The sequence below is a fragment of the Muntiacus reevesi genome, chromosome 18, assembly GCF_963930625.1.
Source record: "Muntiacus reevesi chromosome 18, mMunRee1.1, whole genome shotgun sequence".
Classification (NCBI taxonomy): domain Eukaryota; kingdom Metazoa; phylum Chordata; class Mammalia; order Artiodactyla; family Cervidae; genus Muntiacus; species Muntiacus reevesi.
This window is the reverse complement of record NC_089266.1, coordinates 58864403-58884779: the sequence shown is the minus strand read 5'-3', so window position 1 is coordinate 58884779 and position 20377 is coordinate 58864403. Positions and strand designations below refer to the sequence as shown.

At 37.5% G+C, this 20377-nt stretch overlaps 1 pseudogene; it reads left to right on the top strand.

Annotated features, from left to right (window-relative positions):
* The first annotated feature begins 285 nt into the window (after positions 1-285).
* The window catches only part of LOC136150204 (phosphatidylinositol transfer protein alpha isoform pseudogene), a 76356-nt pseudogene continuing 56264 nt past the window's right edge, over positions 286-20377 (top strand).

Here is a 20377-nt window from a genome sequence, read left to right as displayed (position 1 = left end):
ATAACTGCATAATATCTTTGCATGTTTTAATATGGTAATGAGTCTTATCATGGTGATTAATCTGAAATGTATATCAGTATTGTATTATTATTTTGTGTTTAGGTCAATTATGCTTTAAAACTAAACTCTCAGAAAAAGGGATCAGATTTGTGGTTAACAGAGGTTGGGAGGTGAGGGGGAGGTGGAATTAGAAGCCCGAGGTCAGGGGCAGTGGCCAAGAGGAGCTACCACACTTCCAAGGAGCAGCGGCAGCATGGGTGCAGGAGGGCCGGGAGGAGCTACTCCATGTTCAAGGTCAGGAGGGGCGGCTGTGAGGAGATACCCCTCCACCAAGTTAAGGAGCAGCAGCTGCACTTTGCTGGAGCAGCCGTGAAGAGAGACCCCACGTCCAAGGTAAGAAAATCCCGAGTAAGACAGTAGGTGTTACAAGAGGGCATCAGAGGGCAGGCATACTGAAACCATAATCACAGAAAACTAGTCAATCTGATTACAGGACCACAGCCTTGTCTAGCTCAGTGAGACTGAGCCATGCCTTGTGGGGGCCACCCAAGATGGATGGGGATGGGTCATGGTGGGGAGGTCTAACAGAATGTGGTCCACTGGAGAAGGGAATGGAAAACCACTTCAGTACTCTTGCCTTGAGAAACCCATTGCCAACATCCAACCCATTGCCAAAAAAGTAAGAGAGTTCCAGAAAAAACATCTGTTTCTGCTTTATTGACTATGTCAAAGCCTTTAACTCTGTGGATCAAAATAAACTGTGGAAAATTCTTCAAGGGATGGGAATACCAGATGACTTGACCTGCCACATAAGAAACTTATATGCAGATCAGGAAGAAACAGTTAGAGTTGGACATGGAACAACAGACTGGTTCCAAATAGAAAAAGGATTATGTCAAGGTTATATATTGTCACCCTGCTTATTTAACTTATATGCAAAGTACATCATGATAATCGTTGGGCTGGAAGAAGCACAAGCTGGAATCAAGATTGCCAGGAGAAATATAAATAAACTCAAATATTCGATGACACCACCCTTATGGCAGAAAGTGAAGAGGAACTAAAAAACCTCTTGATGAAAGTGAAAGAGGAAATTTAAAAAGTTGGCTTAAAGCTCAACATTCAGAAAACTAAGACCATGGCATCTGGTCTGATCACTTCATGAGAAATAGATGGGGCGACAGTGGAAACAGTGGCTGACTTTATTTCGGGAGGCTCCAAAATCACTGCAGATGGTGATTGCAGCCATGAAATTAAAAGACACTTACTCCTTGGAAGGAAAGTTATGACCACTCCAGATAGCATATTAAAAAGCAGAGACTTTACTTTGCCAACACAGGTTCGTCTAGTCAAGGCTATGGCTTTTCCAGTGGTCATGTATGAAAGTTAGAGTTGGACTGTGAAGAAAGTTGAATGCTGAAAAATTGATACTTTTGAACTGTGGTGTTGGTGAAAACTCTTGAGAGTCCCTTGGACTGTAAGGAGATGCAACCAGTCCATCCTAAAGGAGATCAGCCCTGGGTGTTCATTGAAAGGACTGATGCTGATGCTGAAACTCCAATATTTTGGCCACCTCATGCAAAGAGCTGACTCATTGGAAAAGACCCTGACGCTGGGAGGGATTGGGGGCAGGAGGAAAAGGGGACGACAGAGGATGAGATGGCTGGATGTCATCACTGATTCGTTGGACATGAGTTTGAGTAATCTCTGGGAGTTGGTGATGGACAGGGAGCCCTTGCATGCTGCAATTCTTGGGGTTGCAAAAGTCAGACACGACTGAGCGACTGACCTGAACTGAACAGAATAGTAGAAAATGCATATAAACTAAAGAGCCTTTTGACGAAGGTGAAAGAGGAGAGTGAAAAAGCTGGCTTAAATTTCAACATTCAAAAACTAAGGTTATGGCATCCAGTCCCAGGCCCCATCAGTTCATGGCAAATAGATTGGGAAAAGTTGGAAATACAGACTTTATTTCATTCGGCTCCAGTATCACCGTAGATGGTGACTGCAGCCATGAAATTAAAAGATGTTTGCTCCTTAGGAGAAAAGCTATGAAAACCTTAGACATCATATTAAAAAGCAAAGACATCACTTTGTCAACAAAAGTCCTTTTAGTCAAAGCTATGGTTTTTCCAGTAGTCATATACAGATATGAGAAATGGACCATAGTGAAAACTGAGAACCAAAGGATTGATGCTTTCAAGCTGTGGTGCTGGAGAAGATTCTTGAGAGTTCTTTGGACCACAAGGAGATCAAACCAGTCAGTCCTAAAACGAATCAACCCTAAATATTCATTGGAAGGACTGACGCTGAATCTGAAGTTCCAGTACTTTGGCCACCTGATACGAAGAGCTGATTCTTTGGAAAGGACCTGATGCTGAGAAACTGAGAGCAAGAAGCCAAGGAAACGACAGAGGATGAGATGGTTGTATCGCATCACTGACTCAATGAACTTGAGTTTGAGCAAAGTCTGGGAGAGAGTGAAGGACAGGGAAGTCTTAGGTGCCACAGTTCATAGCATAGCAAAGAGGTAGTCATGACTTAGTGACTGAACAATAGCAATGCATATTCCAATTAGAAATCCTCGGAGTTCCCATGTAAAATCTACTTAAAATACTGTCTTTAGCCTAATAGCCTACTTAAAATATAGGCTGGATGTAGCTGGGACCTTGTTGCCTATGTAGGAAAAACCCAGGGTCCACAAACAGGCTCTAAAATTTTGTAGCTTTTAGGTCCCCTAAACCTCTCTAGGCACCTTCTCTCTGAGACCCATGAAACTTTCATTATATCTTCTGCATTTTTTTGCCCCTTTTCCAATACTGAAGAAATCATGTTTTAATTTTAATAGCAGTGGGAGATATTTAATAGAAATTTCTATAAAGGCCTACTTTTCTTCCTTTTGTTCTTTCCAAATATTTGCTTAGTCTCTCATCTCTAAATGTTTAAACATTTAGAATTTAAGGGTTAGAGTCTACCAGACTATTTTTTTGGTTTTTATTGTGACTACCATTTTCCAAAATAAGGAACATCTGAAAAGTACTGAAATTGGGGGAGGGAGAAAGAATGGGAAAAGTATAAATCACGTTGTTCAACTACACAAAACTATTAAGCATCATTAAGAGTCATCTTTGCATTTGTTAAATGCAAAGTAATCATTTGAATGTTTTCAAACTTCCAGAGCTGCAGAAGTTTTCATGCTGTACCTAAAGACTAGGCAGCTGTGTGTTACCTGGCTAGCCAGAATTCATTCTCTTGCTCATCGTCTTCCCTACTTCCTCCCTTTACACTTCCCCCCTTTCTTTGATATTCTCCCCCTTATAGTCTCTATGCAAAATAGTAACAAAAAAATACAATTTGAATAAGATATAAATTCTAATAAAAACTTCTAACTTCCCCAACTTTTTTGGGGGGGGGGGGAATAATGGAAAAAGATCATTCCATTTATGTTCCATATATAACATATGTGAAACTTGTATGGATAGAGTACTGAGCCAGAGATTATAGTATTTAAAACTCGAAGGAATTCTTTCAGATAACGTGAAGAACCTTATTTTATGGAAGAGGAAACAATGCCTGTGAAACTAAATATACTGGGAACTTTTATTCCAGCCCTTAAGCTATTAAGTGACATAGCATTTCATCTTAACTTTTGAGGGAATTCTGTGATCCCTTTCACTAACACATAGTTTCTTGTGAATAACATTTCATATCACTGAAAACATTTTGGAAATTTCTCCAAGACCACAGCTGTCAAACCTAATAGCCAGGACAAAGTCTTACAGCCTCCAGAACACCTGCTTTTCCAAAAGGAGACAACTTGATGTTTTTCTCACAGCCCTGTTGTCCATACATAGAGTGGTTTCCAAATCTGTGCTATAAACTCTCCCTTTAAGGGAGTCGGTTTTATGTTATATAGAAGGATGTGTGTGTATGTGTGTGTGTGTGTGTGTGTGTGAGTGCTTATTATACACATGATTTGCAGGAATTAGCTGGCAAACAGGAAAGATATAAATAGGTGATTGGCAGACAGTCAAGTTCAATAAATGAAACTGAATAATGTTCTGTCTTTACATACCTGCCATTACTACTTCTCACACTCTTTTCAGCATTCTGTTGACTTCCTTAGGTCATTTTGCTCTAAATTAAAATGTATGGGAAGAAATGAGAAGTCATTTTACTACAAGTTCAGCTGATATTTCCTTCTTTTGGAAAGTCCTGCTTTGTTTTCCAACACTATTACATACGTTCTATTTTATTTTCTGTCAATTTTCTCACAATAAATAAGCTAAAATCTCTTTTTCTCTACATCTGATTACTTGTTTGGCTCTAAATGTGGATTCTCTATTCTATTATCAGACCTGATCAATTCAGATCATTGTGCATGAAAAATTTTTCCCAGTTCTTACCATGAAAATTACCTTTGTTTTTATATCCTGTTACTCTATATGTTTTTTTGCACAACATTTATTTATATCTAAAGAAATTATTTTGAAAGTTGTTGATTTATTTTAAAAAGTCAGGTTACAAAGATGGCAGAGAAATAGGACAGGGGGACCATTTTCTCCCCCACAAATTCATCAAAAGAACATTTGAACGCTGAGCAAATTCCACAAAACAACTTCTGAATGCTGGCAGAGGACATCAGACACCCAGAAAGGCAGCTCATTGTCTTCGAAAGGAGATAGGACAAAATATAAAAGATAAAAAGAGAGACAGAGAAGGTAGGATTGGAGATCCATCTTGGGAAGGGAGTCTTAAAAGAGAAGTTTCCAAACACCAGGAAACACTCTTACCAGTCGTTTTGTGGGGAATCTTGGAATCTCAGAGGACAACATAACCAGTAGGAAAAATAAATAAATAAATAAATAAATAATCAAAACCCACAGATTTTGTGCCTAACAGCAACTCTCAGCATTCGCAGTTGCCACCAGCAAGTGGGGGCTGAATACGGGGGTGCACGCTGCATTTCATAGAGTAAGGACAAGGCCCAAAGGCCCTGAGGGCAATCTGAGGGAGAGAAAGTGAGATAGCAACCCAAACGGTAGGATAGCCAGAGAGAGAGAGAGAGAGAGAGAGAGCAAAGAGAGAGAGAGACAGAACTATCCTGAGGAAAGCCCTAACCTGAGGCACTGCCAGATCTGCTCATAGAACAAAGGACTGAGCAAACACCAGAGGAGAGCTAGACAGCTGTGGACTAGCCCATCCCTCCCTGGAGACAAGCAGGCAGAGGGCAGCCAGAGCCGGAAAGGGGCAATCGTGGCCCCAGAGAGGCACCCTCTACCAAACTGCAAACAGACTCCACTGCCTACCAAGAGTTCTTGGGATTCGGGACGGTTGACACCTGCTGGGAGGGTTTCAGCCAGAGATCAACTCCCCAAAAGAGACACACGGCATACCTGAGAAGGCGTGCCCAGTTGTACACCCAGAAAACCGAGCGGCTGGGATGGGGGAGGCTATAAGATGCACTGCCCACCTGGGGGTGACTGTGCTTGTCAAGTACCTGGTCACCTGAGATGCTCGGACCTGGGAAGGGCACAAAACGAAGGCCCAACTGAGTCTGCGTCTTTGGAGAGTACTCGAGAACCTGAACCTGAGTGGCTTAGACCTGGGAGGTGCACGCAACCCAAGGCCCACCTCAGACAGCAAGTGGCAAAGCAAGACATACCACACAAATTTTCCAGCAACACAGGAACATAGCCCTGAGCTTCAATATACAGGCTGCCCAAAGTCACACCAAACCCATAGATATCTCAAAACTCACTACTTGGCACCTCATTGCACTCCAGAGAGAAGAGATCCAGCTCCACCCACCAGAACACCGACACAAGCTTCTCTAACCAGGAAACCTTGACAAGCCACCTGTCCAACCTCACCCACAGCGAGGAACCTCTACAATAAAGAGGAACCACAAACTGCCAGAATAGAGAAAGGCCACAACAAACACAGCAATCTAAATAAGATGAAGAGGAAGAGAAATACTCAGCAGGTAAAGGAACAGGGTAAATGCCCACCAAACCAAACAAAGGAGGAAGAGATAGGGAATCTACCTGAAAAAGAATTCAGAATAATGATAGTGAAAATGATCCAAAATCTTGAAAACAAACTGGATTTACAGATAAATAGTCTGGATACAAGGATTGGGAAGATGCAAGAAGTGTTTAACAAGGACCTAGAAGAAATTAAAAAAGAGTCAATGTATAATGAATAATGCAATAAATGAGATCAAAAACACTCTGGAGGGAACCAACAGTAGTTAATGGAGGCAGAAGATAGGATAAGTGAGGCAGAAGATAGAATGGTAGAAATAAATGAAGCAGAGAGGAAAAAAAAAAAAAAAAGGATTAAAAGAAATGACGACAACCTCAGGGACCTCTTGGACAATGTTAGATGCCCTAATATTCGAATCATAGGAGTCCCAGAGAAGAAGAATAAAGAAAGATCATGAGAAAATACTTGAGGAGATAATAGATGAACAATTCCCTAAAATAAGGAAGGAAATAGTCACCGAAGTCCAAGAAACCCAGAGAGTCTCAAACATGATTAACCCAAAGCAAAACACCCCAAGACACATATTAATCAAATTAACAAAGATCAAACACAAAGAACAACTATTAAAGGCAGCAAGGGAAAAACAACAAATAATACACAAGAGGATTCCCATAAGGATAACAGCTGATCTTTAAATAGAAACTCTTCGGCCTAAGAGGGAATGGCAAGACATACTTAAAACGATGAAAGAGAAAAACTTACAACCTGATTACTATATCCAGCAAGGATCTCATTCACATATGAAGGAGAGATCAAAAGCTTTACAGACAAGCAAAAGCTGAGAGAATTCAGCACCACCAAACCAGCTCTTCAACAAATGCTAAAGGATCTTCTCTAGATAGGAAACACAGAAAAGGTTTATAGACTCAAACCCAAAAAAACAAAGTAAATGGCAAAGGGATCATGCTTATCAATAATTACCTTAAATGTAAATGGGCTGAACACCCCAACCAAAAGACAAAGACTGACTGAATGGATACAAAAGCAGGATCCCTATATATGTTGTCTGCAAGAGACCCACATCAAAACAAGGGACACATACAGACTGAAATTGAAGGGCTGGAAAAAGATATTCCATGCAAACAGAGACCAAAAGAAAGCAGGAGTAGCAATATTCATATCAGATAAAATAGACTTTAAAATAAAGGCTGTGAAAAAAGACAAAGAAGAACATTACATAATGATCAAAGGATCAATCCAGAAGAAGATATAACAATCATAAATATATATGCACCCAACATAGGAGCACCACAATATGTAAGGCAAATGCTAAAAAGTATGAAAAAGGAAATTTAACAATAGCACAATAGTGAGAGACTTTAATACCCAATTCACACCAATGGATAGATCAACTAAACAGAAAATTAACAAGGAAACACAAACTTTAAATGATACAAAAGACAGTTAGACCTAATTGATATCTATAGGACATTTCACCCCAAAACAATGAATTTCACCTTTTTCTCAAGTGCACATGGAAGCTTCTCCAGGATAGATCACATCCTGGGCCATAAATCTAGGCTTGGTAAATTAAAAAAAAAAAAAAAAAAAAGTTGAAATCATTCCAAACTACAATGCAGTAAGATTAGATCTCAATTACAGGAGAAAAATTATTAAAAGTTCCAACATATGGAGGCTGATTAACACGCTGCTGAATAATTAAAAAATCACAGAAGAAATTTAAAAAAAAATCAAAATATTCATAGAAATGAATGGAAATTAAAACATAACAACTCAAAAGCTATGGGACACTGTAAAAGCAGTGCTAAGGAGAAGGTTTATAGACATACAGGCTTACCTCAAGAAACAAGAAAAAAGTCAAATAACCTAACTTTACACCTAAAGCAACTAGAAAAGGAAGAAATGAAGAAATTCAGGGTTAGAAGAAGGAAAGAAATCTTAAAATTTAGGGCAGAAATCAATGCAAAAGAAACAAGAGACAACACGGGAAACAAATAAACAAACAAACAAGCAAAAAAAAAAAAAAAAACAGCAAAGCTAAAAGTGGCTCTTTGAGAAGATAAATAAAGTTGACAAACCATTAGCCAGACTCATCAAGAAATAAAGGGAGAAGAATCAAATCAACACAATTAGAAATGAAAAAGGAGAAATCACAACAGACAATACAGAAATAGAAAGGGTCATAAGAGACTACTCTCAGCAACTATTTGCCAATAAAATGGACAACTTGGAAGAAATGGACAAATTCTTAGAAAAGTACAAATTTCCAAAACTGATCTAGGAAGAAATAGAAAATCTTAACAGACCCATCACAAACACCAAAGTTCAAGCTGTAATCAAAAATCTTCCAGCAAACAAAAGCCCAGGACAGACGGCTTCAGAGCTGAATTTTACCAAAAATTTAGAGAAGAGCCAACACCTATCCTACTCAAACTCTTTGAGAAAATTGCAGGGGAAGGTAAACTTCCAAACTCATTTTGTGAGGCCACCATCACCCTAATACCAAAACCAGACAAAGATGCCACAAAAAAAAGAAAACTACAGGCCAATATCACTGATGAACAAAAATGCAAAAATCCTTAACAAAATTCTAGCAAGTAGAATCAAACAACATATCAGAAAGATCATACATCATGACCAAGTGGGCTTTATCCCAAGGATGCAAAGATTCTTCAGTATCTGCAAATCAATCAATGTAATACACCACATTAACAAATTGAAAGATAAAAACCATATGATTATCTCAACACATGCAGAGAAAATGTTTGACAAAATTCAACATCCATTTATGGTAAAAACCCTCCAGAAAGTAGGAATAGAGGGAACATACCACAACATAATAAAAGCTATATATGACAAACCCAGAGCAAATATTATACTCAATGGTGAAAAATGGAAAGCATTTCCCCTAAAGTCAGGAACAAGACAAGGGTGCCCATCCTCACCACTTCTATTCAACATAGTTTTGGAAGTTTTGGCTACAAAAATCAGAGCAGAAAAACAAATAGACGGAATTCAGATTGGGAAAAAAAGAAATAAAACTCTCACTGTTTGCAGGTGGCATGATCCTCTACAAAGAAAACCCTAAAGACTCCACCAGAGAATTACTAGAGCTAATCAATGAATATAGTAAAGTTGCAGGATATAAAATTAACACACAGAAATCCCTTGCATTCCTATACACTAACAATGAGAAAACAGAAACAGAATTTAAGGAAATAATTCCATTCACCATTGCAATGAAAAGAGTAAAATACTTAGGAATATATCTACCTAAAGAAACAAAAAAACCTATATATAGAAAAGCACAAAGTACCAATGAAAGAAATCAAAAAGGATACAAATAGATGGAGAAATATACCATGTTCATGGATTGGAAAAATCAATAGAGTGAAAATGAATATACTACCCAAAACAATCTATAGATTCAATGTGATCCCTATCAAACAACCAACAGTATTTTTCAAAGAACTAGAGCAAATAATTTCACAATTTGTATGGAGATACAAAAAACCTCGAATAGCCAAAGCAATCTTGAGAAAGAAGAATGGAACTGGAGGAATCAACCTGCCTGACTTCAGGCTCTACTATAAAGCTACAGTCATCACGACAGTATGGTACTGGCACAACGGCAGAAATATAGATCAATGGAACAAAATAGAAAGCCCAGAGATAAATCCACACACTTATGGAAACCTTATCTTTGAGAAAGGAGGCAAGAAAATACAATCTCTTTAACAAGTAGTGTTGCAAAAACTGGTCAACCACTTGTAAAAGAATGAAACTAGAACACTTTCTAATACCATACACAAAAATAAATTCAAAATGGATTAAAAATCTAAATGTAAGACCATAAGCTATAAAACTCCTCTGGGAAAACATAGGCAAAACACTTTGTGACATAAATCACAGCAGGAGCCTCTATGACACATCTCCCAGAGTAACAGAAATAAAAGTAAAAATAAACAAATGGGACCTATTTAAACTTAAAAGCTTTTGCACAACAAAGGAAACTATATGCAAGGTGAAAAGACAGCCTTTAGAATGGGAGAAAATAATAGCAAACGAAGCAACTGATAAAGAATTAATCTTAAAAATATACAAGCAACTCCTGCAGCTCAATTCCAGAAAAGTAAATGACCCAAGCAAAAAGGGGGCCAGAGAACAAAACAGACATTTCTCCAAAGAAGACATACAGATGGCTAACAAACACATGAAAAGATGCTCAACATCATTCACTATCAGAGAAATGCAAATCAAGCCACAATGAGGTACCATTTCACACCAGTCAGAATGGCTGCTATCCAAAAGTTTGTAGACTTTTTGCTTGTAAACAATAAATGCTGGAGAGGGTGTGGAGAAAAGGGAACCCTCTTATGCTGTTGGTTGGAATGCAAACTAATACAGCCACTATGGATAACAGTGTGGAGATTCCTTAAAAAAAACTGGAAATAGAACTGCCATATGACCCAGCAATCCCACTCCTGGGCATACACACTGAGGAAACCAGAACTGAAAGAGACACGTGTACCCCATTGTTCATCACAGCACTGTTTATAACAGCCAGGACATGGAAGCAACCTAGATGCCCATCATCAGACAAATGGTTAAGAAAGCTATGGTACATATACAAAATGGAATATTATTCAGTCATTAAAAAGAATACATTTGAATCAGTTCTAATGAGGTGGATGAAACTGGAGCCTATTATACAGAGTGAAGTAAGCCAGAAAGAAAAACGTCAATACAGTATGCTAATGCATATATGTGGAATTTAGAAAGATAGTAATGATAACCTTTTATGTGAAACAGCAAAAGAGACACAGATACATAGAACAGTCTTTTGGACTCTGTGGAAGAGGGCCAGGTTTGGGTGATTTGGGAGAACGGCATTGAAACATGGATATTATCATATGTGAAACGGATCACCAGTCCAGGTTTGATTCCTGGGACAGGGTACTCAGTGTTGGTGCATTGGGATGACGCAGAGGGATGGGATGGGGAGGGATATGGGAGGGGGGTTCAGGATGGGGAACATATATTTACCCGTGGCTGCTTCATATCAATGCATGACAAAACCACTACAACATTGTAAAGTAATTAGTCTCCAATTACAATGAATAAACTTATTTAAAGAAAGTCATGATGTTGAGTTACTTTTTATAATTAAATAGATAAATAAGTAAGTAAAAGACATCACCATACTATCAATGTTTATAATCTGAGAAATAAAAGAAAACTCAACTTTGAAAAAATAAATAAATAAATAAAAATTAAAAGTCAGGTCACACGACAATTTCAGTTTCTTATTTTAATGCATAATTTTGCTTACTTACTGAACATATATTAGTTGTTCCAGACATCATAGGCAGTGCTGAGTGTAAAATAATAATAATCATTATTAATTAAAATGAAATTTAAAATAATGAATATTATTATAACAGTGTATATTGTCAGTTGGCTGTCTTTTTAAAAACTTATTTGTTTTTAATTGAAAGCTAATTGTTGGTTTTTGCCATACATCAACATGATTCAGCCAGAGGTATGCATGCATGTGTCCTCTACCCCTTTAGCCTCCCTTCCACCCAGTCACTCCATCCCACCTCTGGAGGTTGTCAGAGAGCACTGGGTTGAACTCCCTGCATCATACAGAAAATTCCCACTGGCTATGTATTTTACATATGGTAATGCATATGTTTCAGTGCTGCTCTTGTAATTTGTCCCACCTTCTCCTTCCCTTGCTGTGCCCACAAATCTGTTTTGTATGTCTGCATGTCTGTTGCTGCCCTGCAAGTAGGTCCATTAGTGCTATTTTTCAACATTCCATATATATTAATAGTCAATATTTGTTTTCCGCTTCCTAATTTACTTCACTCTGTAAAGCAGGCTCTAGGTTTATCCACCTCAGTAGAACTGACTCAAATTCATTCTCAAGGGCTGAGTTATATTCCATTGTAAATATGTACCATAACTTCTTTATCCATTCATCTGTCAATGGACATCTAGGTTGCTTCATGCCCTGGCTTTTGTAAAGGGTTTTCTCTAGGTATATGCCCAGTAATGGAATTTCTGGGTCATACGGTAGTTTTATTCCTACTTTTTAAAGAAGTCTCCTTACTGTTCTCCACACCCTGCTTAGCGTTTTTTTTTTTTTTTTTTGTAGACTTTTTGATGATGGCCGTTGTGACTTGTGTGAAGTGATACCTCACTGTAATTTAAATTTAAATTTATCTGATTATAAATGATATTGAACATCTATTCATGTGTTTATTAGCCATATGCATGTCTTTTTTGGAGAAATATCTGTTTAGATCTTCTGTCCGTTTTTTGATTGGGTTGTTTGTTTTTTCTGATGTGGAGTTGCCTGAGTTGTGTGGATCTTGCTGTGATTTTTGTCAAAATGAGTTCTGCCTATGTTTTCCTCTAAGAGTTTTAGAGTTTCTGGTCTAACATTTAGGTCTTTAATCCATTTTGAATTTATCTTTGTGAATGACATTAGGAAGGATTCTAATGTCATTGTTTTATACTTAGGGGTCTAGCTTTTACCAGCATCACTTATTGAAGAGACTGCTTTCTCCATGTTGTATTTTTGACTCCTTTGACAAAGATAAAGTGCCTATAGGTTCATGGGTTTATCTCTGGGTTTTCTATCATGTTCTATTGGTCTATATTTCTGTTTTTGTGCTAGTACCATATTGTCTTGTTGACTTTAGCTTTGTAGTATAGTCTGAAAATAATGTATATTAAGTTGTCACCAGAAACACTCCATGACATAGGTACTCCCGATTATTCCCTTTCTCAGGTGAGAAGCTAAAGCAAAGAAGAAATTAAATGACCATAATAGCTAGGAAGTATCAGAGCTAGGTTTCTAAGCCTCTAAATCACTACACTTTTTTGTAGGTAGTGTTATTATCATCGTGTATTTTGATTTACTCTTTAGAAAGAAAATAAAACTCAAAGTCCACTATAAGAAAACATTTAAACACTCATTTATCTACAAAGTTTACCTACAAGTTACCTAGAAAGCTGCACCCATCTTTCCCAGCACCTACTTTACTAGTTATGACAAAAGAAAGTCCCAAGAGTATTTAGTGCTTACTTCCAACCTACAGCTCTTTTAAAATGACACAGCAAACAATTCTTGTATAGATCACTGTACTGAAAGACTAAAATAAAATTAAGAAACTTAGTTTTCAGTTTTTTCTTGAAGTTGGTACCTCATTTTCATTCCAATGACACATGCTTTTACAGGTTCCTCCTGCTCCATATCTCAGGTACTATACTAGACTTTGCTATAATGATTATGAGTTTGTTACCTGTCCTTGAAAACATTTTAATATTTTTAAGTTGCCCTTGAAATAGTTTCTTTCTGTAGTCTTTCAAACCCTATTAGATAATTACTTGATGACAGGAAAACTTTTATTTCTGTTTCACCACTATCTTCTAGTGCTTTTCTCAGAATGGGAAATCAGTAAATGTTTTTTGAAATAAATTAAAGAAATTTACCTCCAATTATGGTTAATGGCTCATAAAATCGCCATCATGCATTTCTTAGTGTATACATTATTATGAAAAGGTAACAAGAAAGGACACTGAAAGGTGAACTCCCCAGGTCGGTAGGTCCCCAATATGCTATTGGAGATCAGTGGAGAAATAACTCCAGAAAGAATGAAGAGAAGGTGCCAAAGCAAAACAACACCCAGTTGTGGATGTGATTGGTGATAGAAGCAAGGTCCGATGCTATAAAGAGCAATATTGCATAGGAACCTGGAAGGTTAGATCAAGGCAAATTGGAAGTAGTCAAACAGGAGATGGCAAGAGTGAAGATTGACATTTTAGGAATCAGGTAACTAAAGGACTGGAGTGGGTGAATTTAACTCAGATGGCCGCTATATCTACTACTGTGAGCAATAACTGCTTAGAAGAAATGGAGTAGTCATCATAGTAAAAAAAAAAAAAAAAAAAAAAAGTCTGAAATGCAGTAATTACATGCAATCTCAAAAGCGACAGAATGATCTCTGCTCATTTCCAGGCAAATCACTCAATATCATGGTAATTTAAGTCTATGGCATGAGCAGTAATGCTGAAGAAGCTGAGGTTGAATGGATCTATGAAGACCTACAAGACTTTTTAGAACTAAAACCCAAAAAAGATGTTATTTTCATTATAGGGGGCTGGAATACAAAAGTAGGAAGTCAAGAACTCCAAGGCAAATTTGGCTTTGGAGTACAGAATGAAATAGTGCAAAGGCTAATAGAGTTTTGCCAGGAGAACACATTGGTCATAGCAAACACCCTCTTCCAACAACAAAGAGAAGACTCTACACATGGACATCACAGATGGTCAACACTGAAATCAGACAGATTATATTATTTGCAGCCAAAGATGGATAAACTCTATGAAGTCGGCCAAAAAAAAAAAAACAAAACAAAAAAAAAACCAGGAGCTGACTGTGGCTCAGATCATGAACTCCTTATTGCCAAGTTAAGACTTAAACTGAAGAAAGCAGGGAAAAATCAATAGACCATTCACGTATGACCTAAATCAAATCCCTTACAATTATACACTGGAAGTGAGAAATAGATTTAAGGAAGTATATCTGATAGACAGAGTGCCTGATGAATGATGGACAGAGGTTCATGACATTGTACAGGAAACAGGAATAAAGAACATCCCCAGGAAAAAGAAATGCAAATAGCTGATAAAAGAAGAGTAGTGAAAAGCAAAGGAGAAAATGAAAGATACAACCATTTGAATGCAAATTTCCAAGAATAACAAGGAGAGATAAGAAAGTCTTCCTCAGTGATTAGTTCAAAGAAATAGAGGTAAACAATAGAATGGGAAAGACTAGAGATCTCTTCAAGAAAATTAGAGATACCAAGGGAGCACTTTATACAATTATAGGCTCAATAAAGGACAGAAAAGATATGGACCTAACAGAAGCAGATGATATTAAGAAGAGGTGGCAAGAATATAGAGAAAAACTGTACAAAAAAAGATCTTCATGACCCAGATAATCATGATGATGTGATCACTCACCTAGAACCAGACATCCTGGAATGTGAAGTCAAGTGGACCTTAGAAAGCATCACTATGAACAAAGCTAATGGAGGTGATGGAATTCCAGTTGAACTATTTCAAAACCTAATATATGATGCTGTGAAAGTATTGCACTCAGTATACCAGCTAATTTGGAAACCTCGGCAGTGGCCATGGGATTGAAAAAGGTCAACTTTCATTCCAACCCTGAAGAAAGGCAAAGCCAAAGAATGATGAAACTACCACACAATCGCACCTATCTCAAACACTAATAAAGTAATGCTCAAAATTCTCCAAGCCAGGCTTCAACAATACATGAACCGTGAACCTCCAGAAGTTCAAGCTGATTTTAGAAAAGGCAGGGAAACCAGAGATCAAATTGCCAACATCTGCTGGATCATCGATGAAGCAAAAGAATTCCAGAAATCATCTACTTCTGCTTTATTGACTGCACCAGAACCTCTGACTCTTTGTATCACAACAAACTGTGGAAAATTCTGAAAGATATGTGAATACCAGACCACCTAACCTGCCTCTTGAGAAACCTGCATGCAGGTCAGGAAGCAACAGTTAGAACTGGACATGGAACAACAAACCGTCTCCAAATAGGAAAAGGAGTACGTCAAAGCTCTATGTTGTCACCCTGCTTATTTAACTTATATGCAGAGTATATCATGAGATAAGCTGGGTGGAAGGAAGTACAAGCTGGAATCAACATGGCTGGGAGAAATATCAATAACCTCAGGTATGCAGATGACAGCACTCTTATGGCAGAAGGTGAAGAAGAACTAAAGAGCCTCTTGATGAAAGTGAAAGAGGAGAGTGAAAAAGTTGACTTAAAGCTCAACTTTCAGAAAACTAAGATCATGACATCCAGTCCCATCACTTCATGGCAAATAGATGGGGAAACAGTGGTTGAGTTATTTTTTTTTAGCTCCAAAATTACTGTAAATGGTGATTGCAGCCATGAAATTAAAAGAAGCCTACTCCTTGGCAGGAAAGTTATGATGAACTTAGACAGCATATTAAAAAGCAGAGATAAAGCAGTTGACCTTGTCAACAAAGGTCCATCTAGTTAAGGCTATGTTTTTCCCAGTAGTCATGTATGCATGTTGGACTATAAAGAAAGCTGAGCACCAAGAAATTGATGCTTTTGAACTGTGGTGTTGGAGAAGACTCTTGAGAGTCCCTTGGAATGCAAGGAGATCCAACTAGTCCACCTTAAGGAGATCAGTCTTAGGTGTTTATTGGAAGAACTGATGTTGAAGCTGAAACTACAATACTTTGGCCACCTGATGTGCAGAGGTGACTCATTGGAAAAGACCCTGATGCTAGGAAAGATCGAAGGTGGGAGAAGAAGGAGACGACAGAGGATGATATGGTTGGATGTCATCACTGCCTCAATGGACATGAGCTTGGGTTGAGTTGGTGATGGCCAGGGAAACCTGGTGTTTTACAGTCTTGGGATCTCAAAGTGTCGGACCCAACTGAGCGACTGAACTGATAGATTAGTCCAGAGGCTAAGTGTGTGGGCACACAGTTGAGAAACAGCTCTATGTAGATTTATTTGAGGTTCTGCTCATGTTTTTCTATTAAAAAGTACTTCTAATACTTTTATTGAATTTACATGTGATCAAAGGCGCCATATCTTAAGTAAAGGTTTTCCTAATATTTTAGTAATGTATATACCTCTCTAACCATCACCTCAAATCATGATTTACAATATTTACATAATCAGAGAAGCTTTATTTATTCTCTTTTACTCAGTCTGTTCCCAAACTTTCCAGAAGTAGTCACTGATTTGATTTCTATCATCATGAATTTGTCTATTCTAAAACTTTGCAATTGTATGACAGCAACTTTTGGTGTCAAACTTTTTTTTTAATACCATATTTTGAAAATTCATTTGTGCTGCTGAATGTTAATTTTAAATATATTATGGACTTTATTCAATAATACATGAATCAGGCAGCATTCAATCTAGCAAATATTAAGGAGATTCAAGAACTGTACAAAGACAATGGATAAGAATTTCAGTTGCTTAACATTCTAACTTTTAGTACTGTCAATTTCTTTAAAAATCATTCTTGTAGGTTTGATATACTATCTCTTAAGAATTATGCTTTGTATTTCACTGATGCCCAATAAAAGTGTATATTATTTTATGTTATTTGTTCCTTCCTATATCTTTTGTGAAGTATTTATTCAATTACATTTTCTTAATGCTTGTCTTTAACATAAATTTGTATAAGTCTTTACATATTCTGCATGCAAATTCTTTGCCAGATATGTGTATTGTAATTTTTCTTTTTTCAGTCTGTGACTTGCCTTTTCATTTACTAAATGGTTATTTGAAGAACAGAAGGTTTGCATTTTGATGAAATTATCTTTTTTAAATGTTATTTTTTGCTTTTACTTCTATATGATACATAGAGCACAACAAAACTGATAAATTATAGAAAATTATGAAATTAGATATTTCTTAAAAAGAAAAGACTTGTAAAGATGCCATTGAACTCTGTATATTGTGTTAGACATACATTTAGCTTTCAATTTCCTCTAAAACAAAGCAAAGAGGGACTAGCTTTCAGTGACTATTCAATAAGGAGAAACATGAGATAAGCAGAGTTATTTCTGATAATGAGACATATAGAAAATTATTCCCAGCAGACTTTCATAAAGATGATACTGTAGCATTATGGTGAAGAGTATTTGCAACAACATTCTTTAATAAATAGTATAACCCTTATATTCACTGTTTTTAGCCTGCTCTGTGCCTTTGAAGGGGCTTCCCTTGTGGTTCAGCTGGTAAAGAATCCGCCTGCAATGCAGGAGACCTGGGTTCGATCCCTGGGTTGGAAAGATCCCCTGGAGATGGGAAAGGCTACCCACTTCGGTATTTTGGCCATGAAGAATTCCATAGACTAAGGGATAGACTGCATGGGCTCCTTTTATAGGAGGCTGTTGCATTTCAAGAGAAATCAACAAAAGACCATAGACAGAGGAGAAACTAACCCCATCACCATAAAACCAGAGACTGCAATCCATGTGGCAGAGCTGTTCTCCTGGTTTCCCTTACCTGCTGCTCTCCAGCCAGGTGCCCTTTCCCAATAATATCCCTTGCTTTGTCAGCATATGTGTCTCCTCAGACAATTCATTTCTGAGTGTTAGACAAGAGTCCAGTTTCGGGCCCTGGAAGGGTTCCCCCTTCCTGCAGCAAATGGTGACTCTGGCAGGAACTCTTCTACATTGCAACTGACATCATGACCACTCGGAGTACTCAGGGTCCAGCTTGCCTGCCAATGGACCAGATCCAGTGGTGGTCTCAACTGGGACCCTTTTGTCCCTGTCTCCTCCTGATGTGGACAACTGGCCAGAGTGCCCTGACCAGTAAGGAACAAGAGACTTTATTGACCTCTCTCCCCTTTCCTCTCTCCTTCTTCTCCTTAACCCTTCCTATCCTTCCCTGTTTTTCTAGTCCCATGGTCCTGGACACAGGAATCTGGTTGAAGCGCCTCAGCTTGAACTAAGGATTGGAGACTGATCACCTCCTCTTGGCAGAGAGCCCAAATTCTGGTTCTGTTCTGGTCTGATATCTGGTAGGGCCGAGTTCCAGTCCTCCCTTCTCTGGAGGCCCAGGGTAAAGTCCCATAATGACTGGGTATCTGCAGGTGTCAAGAGACATCTGTAAGGCCGCCCCTTTGGCCCCCTCTCCTGCCTCCTCCCCGTTCTTCTTTCAACCTGACTTCTTCTCCTCCCTTTGAAATCTTTGAAGACCTGAGATATTTTCCTTTACTCTGTTAGTACTTGGATCTGAAGTTCTGTGTCTCTATAGGAGGTTTTCTAAGAGACTGTATTCTTGTATTTAAGGGAGTGTTTGATGAGGACTGCCAGGTTTATATGTGTGTGTTTTAACTCTGTGTTCTGTGTTGTGATTTTTGATGGCCGTTTTGCTTTGTCTGGCCACCATTTAGTTTAGACCTGCCACCATTTTGTTAGAACTTGATTTTCTTTCCCTGTTCCTTGAGACCAGGGGTCTGGCTCTGTCCTCAGGAACACTTATATAGACCATCTCTAACTCCTGAGACTGTGGAAAAATGAGAAAAATCCTTTAAAGTTTTTGTTTATTCCAACTGTTTTTTTTTTTTTTTTAATATATAACTGGTAAATTTTATATTGTAATATCTAATTCATGACTAAACTTAGAAAATGAAGCTAGATCTTGCATTGTGTCTGTCTAAATATGTCTTGGTATGTCTTCGTCTCTGGATAATATTTTTGAGGTTAATTTGTAAAGGAGATCTATTTAATTGGCTTAAAGAAAAGTAAGCATTTACAAATCAAATAATTATAAATTAAACAATAAATTCCAGGTTCATGTGAACTGGTAAATATTCAGTATTAAATACCTGATATCAATGTTTCTTTGTTGACCTATCTAATACAGACATGTCTTAGAGTAATTAACATTAAGCAGAATATTTTCATTGTACTTAGTTTTAATATAAGTTAAATATTATCATATTTGTTACATGTTTGTCAACAAGGAAATTACCTCAAATGAAGAACCTTCTAAAATTGAATAAATAAATGAGATATGAGCTTTTAGATAAGCTCTATTAAGAATAATTATGCTTTAGGAATATCTGTCTAAAATAGTCTCTCCAGATTGGGGTAACTTGAATTTCTAAGGGTTGTGCTAAACTAAGTGTTGGAAGTCCATTGAATAGTTAGGTCAGTTCCAAATAAAATAAGATTTTGAAACATTTACTACTAAACACTAATTTCCTTTTACAGAGAAACCAAAGAGATTTGGGATCATAAATAAATAATGTTTGGTGCCATCCTAAAAGGTTCTAAGAAAGTAAGGGTTTTAGAAATTATCACTGGTATTTATGCTCACCAATCTATAAAATGATAATATAAAAGTCCTTAGTTGCTAAAGGAAAGTAGGAAGTGTGTTTTCAGTAGAAAAAATATATGAAAAATTAATGAGTTATGCATGATCAGGATTTTCTAAAATTGCATTACAATTAGTTAGATAAATGGATTTTGTTAGAGAAGACACAGCCATAGGAAAACTGGTTAGAGCCAACTAAGTCCAAGATGGCAGAGTCGATTTTCACTAGACCTTGAGCCTCAGTATTTATGCCCATTGTGATATATCAACAAGCTAAATGATACACCCATCAACATTGACTAAATCTGACCAAATGTTCTAAACTCTTTTAATTGATTTTTTTGAAAAATCTTCCTAACTCGAACACTTTTGAAGTTCCTTTGACCTCTAGCTAACTTTGGGGTGCTTCAGAGGGCCCCTGAAACATTC